Below are 6,000 nucleotides of genomic sequence, written 5' to 3'. Positions count from 1 at the left end.
TTTTTGAAACACGCTGCGGTCCGTCCCCATCTAAAAAAGGCAGAATTAGATCCTGGAGTTTTAACCAATTTTCATCCAATTTCCCAGCTGCCATTTCTGGCTACAATTCTAGAAAAAATTATTTATAATCAATTGGTTGATTACTTTAACTCCAGTAATTTATTTGAGACCTACCAATCTGGCTTTAGGCGTTCTCATGGTGTTGAGACAGTTCTCCTTAAAGTATTCGATGACATCTCTCTTATTACTGACTCAGATGGCGCTGCAGTCCTTGTCCTCCTTGACTTGTCCGCTGCCTTTGACACTACTGACCATGACGTATTGCACAGAGCAGCAGCGTCTCCCACAGGCACGTAGCCCTTCGAAAGCACCCAAGCAAGTTCACCTGAGGTAAAGCCGGCAGCTGACCAGTAGAAATAACCGGCAGTGAGAAATTAAAGTCGATCGCTTAGCGGGTGGTGGAAACTTAAAGTCGACGGTGATGATTCAGCTGAACACGGAAAGCGCAAGCACCTATAAAAACGCAAAGATGACTTCAACACTTAACGTAAGTTCCATCTGCTCTCTGCCCATCGAGGGCACGTTTATTTGTTGTGTGTCCTGCAGTAGGTACAGCTCAGGTTTTCCGGCCGACAGTGTAGATAGCTTCACCTGCCAAAAGTAGTTTAGAGTTGGTCGGGAAAATACGCGAATTGGAGGACCGCGTTAGGAATCTGATAGCGATTAGGCAAACCGAAAATTGGATCGACTCGGTTTGTTTAGACAATTCGGCTACTTCTGATTCGGCTTCAGTCTCTCCAGGTCCCACTGTAGTCAGTGCGCGGCCGAAATCAGCAGCACCAATTCAGCCACAGGACGAGTGGGTAACAGTAAGACGGGGGTCTAAGAAGCCAAAATGTAGTCCCCCGGCACCCAGGTCACCAATTCGACCCAGAACAGGTTCTCAGCTCTCCGCGCCCTGTGGAAACTGAGAATAATAAAGTGCTCATAATTGGCGATTCCATAGTGCGGAATGTTAGAATTCCAAACTATGTTAAACCAGCAGTTAATGTTAAGTGCCTTGCAGGGGCCAAGATTTCTGGCATAAAGGCCGCATTGGACCGTGTTGCCGACATGAAGTATCTACCTTATTGCTGCATGTCGGCACTAATGATATTTATTTACAGCAATCTGAGGTATTAAAGCGAACTTCATCTCTATGCACCAAAGCTAAAACAAAATGTCGGAATTTAATTGTATCTGGTCCCTTACCAAGATTATATAGAGGGATGTGATTTATAGCAGATTGCATTCCTTTCACTGCTGGCTAGAAACCTGGTGTGCAAATAAAAGCATAGCGTTTGTGAACAATTGGGATGATTTTTGGGAAAGGCCTGGATTTTTCAGAAGAGATGGTCTTCATCCTAACTGGAGGGATCTTATGTATTATCCCAAAATATGGCAGCAAAACTGCCTGGTTGACTGATTAGAGCACCATCCAGGCCGCAGTCATGTGATCTTAAATCACTGGCTGTTCTTTATCCCACCTGTTATTTTCCTGAAGCTGTTACCCATAATCCCTGTTGTGGGGCATCCAGTAAATTTAGTCTTGATACAAACCATAAATTAATTGATAACCAAAAATAAGGTGTATAATTAGACCAAGGGATAAAACCAGACACTCCACCAGGGGCATCTGTAATAGAAATTTAATTCAAATTAAAACAAAAAATATATCAGCAGTTCAGAAAGAACCATGCAGTTTTAAATGCTGTTTATTGAACATTCGCTCTCTTGGCACTAAAGCTGTTTTGGTAAATGATATCATATTAAGTACAAAATCTGATCTGTGTCTTCTTACTGAGACCTGGCTTAGTAAATGTGACACTGTTCCCTAGCTGAGGCGTCACCAGATGGATACTGTTCCTTCATAAGTCTAGAGATTCTGGTCGAGGAGGAGGCCTTGGAATAATTCATTGTAACAAAATGCAAATCACTCCTAAAAATTTAGGCAACTTTACATCCTTTGAGGCATTCATTTTAAATATTAAAACAGATTCCAACACAATTATAGTGCTAGTCTACAGACCACCAGGGCCATATTCATTGTTCATGACTGAATTTAGCAACCTTCTGTCTGATTTGGCTATAAATTATGATCACGTAGTTCTGATGGGGATTTTAATGTACACATTGATGTGGAAACTGACACTTTTAGCAAATGTTTTACTTATTTGTTAAATTCAGTAGGATTTTGTCAGATTGTCAAAGGTCCAACTCATAATCATAACCACACATTAGATTTAATTATAACTTACAAAGTTGAAATTCAAAATTTAAATATTACTCCATTAAATGTAGTTATTTCCGATCACTTCTTAATTACATTTGATTTAGTTCTGCCCATGCCAACGCACTCACAGATTAAAACAAAGACAGTGCGACATCTAGATTGTAATTCTGCTTCAAAATTTATAGATACCTTGAGTAAGTCGAGTGTAATTGTGGAAAACCATTTAGATCAGTTAACATCACATTATAATGTGACCTTGAGAGATGCTCTGGACACAGTGGCTCCCTAAAACAAAAGTGATCAAAGCACATAGAAACTCTCCCTGGTTTAATGAAAATACTCGAGCTCTTAAATTAGAGTGTCGAAAACTGGAGCAGATGGAGAACAACAAAGCTACATGTCTTTCAAATTGCATGGACAGAGAGTGTTAATAAATATAAAAAAGCCCTCTTTAAAGCTCGCTCAGAATACTATTCTACATTAATAGATAGCAATAATAAAAATCCTCGGTACTTTTAGAACAGTGGCTAAATTAACAAATGGGAATTCAGATCAACAGTGCAAAATACCAACAGATATTAGCAGTACAGACTTTATGAACTTCTTCAATGAGAAAATTAAAAATATAAGATCCCAGATCTCAGCATCACAGTACAAACCAAATACTAGCTTAGCAGACCCTGCTCACATTGCATTCAGCACTTTAGTAATTTTAATCCTGTAACTCACCAGGAAGTCTTAACTTTAATTACTAAAATGAAGCCCACTACTTGTTCCCTAGATCCAGTGCCAACAAAACTAGTAAAAGTGCAATGGATGTTCTTGCAGCCTATTCTAACTTTATCAATAGTTCATTACTGCATGGCACATACCTGATGCACTAAAAGTGTCAGTCATTAAACCTTTACTTAAAAAGTCAGACCTAGACCCACACATACTAAATAACTATAGGCCTATTTCAAATTTACCATTTCTCTCTAAAATACTAGAAAAGTAGTGCCAGTCAGCTTCAGTCACACCTTACGCATTACAATTTATTTGAGAAATTCCAGTCTGGCTTTCGCACTGGTCATAGTACAGAAACGCACTAACACGGGTTGTAAATGACATTCTGATATCCTCTGATGAAGGAAATTCCACTGTAATTATGTTGTTGGACTTAAGTGCAGCATTTGACACCATTGACCATTCTATTTTACTGCACAGGCTAGAAAACGATGTTGGGCTTACAGGCCCGTGCTCGCTTGGTTCAGTTCTTATTTATCAAATCGATTCCAGTATGTACAGAAATGTGCTGACAGTACTCCATCATTATACACAGAAGTTCAATATGGTGTCCCGCAGGGCTCAGTACTGGGACCTTTACTGTTTTCACTTTACATGCTTCCACTGGGATCTCTCATTAGGAAACATAATGTTAATTTTCACTGTATGCAGATGACACCCAGTTATACCTTTCATTTAAATCAAATGAAGTTTCTCCGATGTTGTCTTTAATTAGTTGTGTTAGTGAATTAAAGGAATGGATGAATGAGAACTACTTGTCTTTAAATACAGATAAAACAGAGATGTTAATTGTTGGAGGGAATGACGCTGATCACAGCAATATTTTGTCGTCATTTAACTCAGTTGGAATCCCAATTAATTTTACTGAATCAGCCCGCAATCTAGGAGTTATCTTTGACTCTAGCATGTCATTTAAAGCGCATATTACAAAGTGTCCAAAACATGTTTTTCCATCTTAAAAATGTTAGGAAATTAAGGCGCTTTCTAAATAAACAGGATTGTGAGAAATTAATTCATGCATTTATCTCTAGTAGGATTGACTACTGCAATGCGGTGTTCACTGGCTGTTCAAACTGTTCTTATACAGCCTCCAGTTAATCCAAAATGCGCTGCAAGAATTATTACAAGAACAAGAAAATATGAACACATAACTCCAGTTCTTAAATCTTTACACTGGCTCCCAGAGATTTCAAAATCCTCCTTTTAACATATAAAGCATTAAATGGCCAAGGTCCGGCTTACTTGTCTGAACTTATCATGACTTACAAACCTGAGCACATTAAGATCTCAAGATGCCGGTCTGCTTAGGATTCCAAGGATTAATAAAATAACAGTGGGAGGTCGAGCTTTTAGTTACAGGGCCCCTAAACTGTGGAATGGTCTTCCTGCTTCCATAAGAGATGCCCCTTCGGTCTCAGCCTTTAAATCCCGCTGAAGACTCACTACTTCAGTTTAGCATATCCTGACTAGAGCTGCTGATTAACTGTACAGACTGCATCTCTGTTGTTAGTCATTAGCACTAAAACATAAGTAACATGATAATTATATTTGAATACTAACCCTCACCTATTCTGTTTCTTTCTCGGTACCAAATGTGGCATTGGTGCCACGCCCACCTGCCAAGTTGTTTGTCTGCCTATGGTAAAGTCATCCCTGATGGAGGATCACAGGAATCATGGGAAAGAGGGGTCCTTTCATCGGAGCAGCGCGTTTCAGCCGTGGAATGGCCAAATGGGGAGGCAGCTAGATGGATGAGGTCTCCAGGACTCTAAAAATATCCAAACCTAATTATGTCATATCATCTACTGTTAAACCGTACTTCTAAAATTTTTATTATTATGCTGTATTAAGGAATTGTTCTGTTCTGTGTATTGTATTGTATTGACCCCTACTTTTGACACCCACTGCACGCCCCTACCTGGAAAGGGGTCTCTCTTGAACTGCCTTTCCGAGGTTTCTTCCATTTTTCCCTACAAGGTTTTTTTTGGGAGTTTTTCCTTGTCTTCTCAGAGAGTCAAGGCTGGGGGCTGTCAAGAGGCAGGGCCTGTTAAAGACCATTGCGGCACTTCTGTGTGATTTTGGGCTACACAAGAATAAATTGTATTGTATTGTATTGTATTCCTGTTGTGACTTGAACATCTTGTTGGGCTTAAAGGGGCCGCTCTTAACTGGTTCAGGTTAGATCTAACTGGTAGACACTTTTCAGTGACTATAAATTCCTCTTTTTTACCTACTGCTCCTCTTAAATGTGGTGTTCCTCAGGGATCCATTTTGGGTCCTATCTTATTCTCTGTATACATTCACTCTATTGGAGCGATTTTTAGGAAATGTAACATTTCTTTCCACTGCTATGCTGATGACACTCAGGTTTATATTCCCGTCTGCAACTCTGCAATAAGTCAACTGCAAGACTGACTTTCTGAACTGAGATCCTGGATGGCTAATAATTTTCTTGATCTGAATCAAAATAAAATGGAGGTGCTTATAGCGGGTCCATCAGCTAAAGCCCAAATTGGACTTGGACTTCTCGGCTCTTTTTCTGTCTTTTGCAAACCTCAAGTCCGTAATCTCGGTGTTATCTTTGACCGTAACCTCTCTTTTGAGAAACAAGTCAGTTCTGTAGTCAAGAGTTGCTTTTTCCAGCTTCATCTATTAGGTAAGATCAAGTCTTTATTATCTTCTAGGGATCTTGAGAAAGCTACTCCTGCTTTTATCTTCTCTCACCTCGATTACTGCAACTCGCTATATTCTGGGATTAGCAAATCTCTGATCCACAGGTTACAGTTGGTCCAGAATGCTGCCGCTCGCTTTCTGGTTGGGATAAGAAAGTCTGATTCTGTTTCTCCTATTTTAGCTTCTTAACACTGGCTGCTGCCTGTCAGTTTTCAAATCTTGCTGCTAGTTTTTAAATCTTCACATGGGCTCGCTGCTGCCTATTTATC

The sequence above is a fragment of the Polypterus senegalus genome, chromosome 1 (assembly GCF_016835505.1).
Source record: "Polypterus senegalus isolate Bchr_013 chromosome 1, ASM1683550v1, whole genome shotgun sequence".
NCBI lineage: Eukaryota > Metazoa > Chordata > Cladistia > Polypteriformes > Polypteridae > Polypterus > Polypterus senegalus.
Note: the sequence above shows the minus strand (reverse complement) of the source record.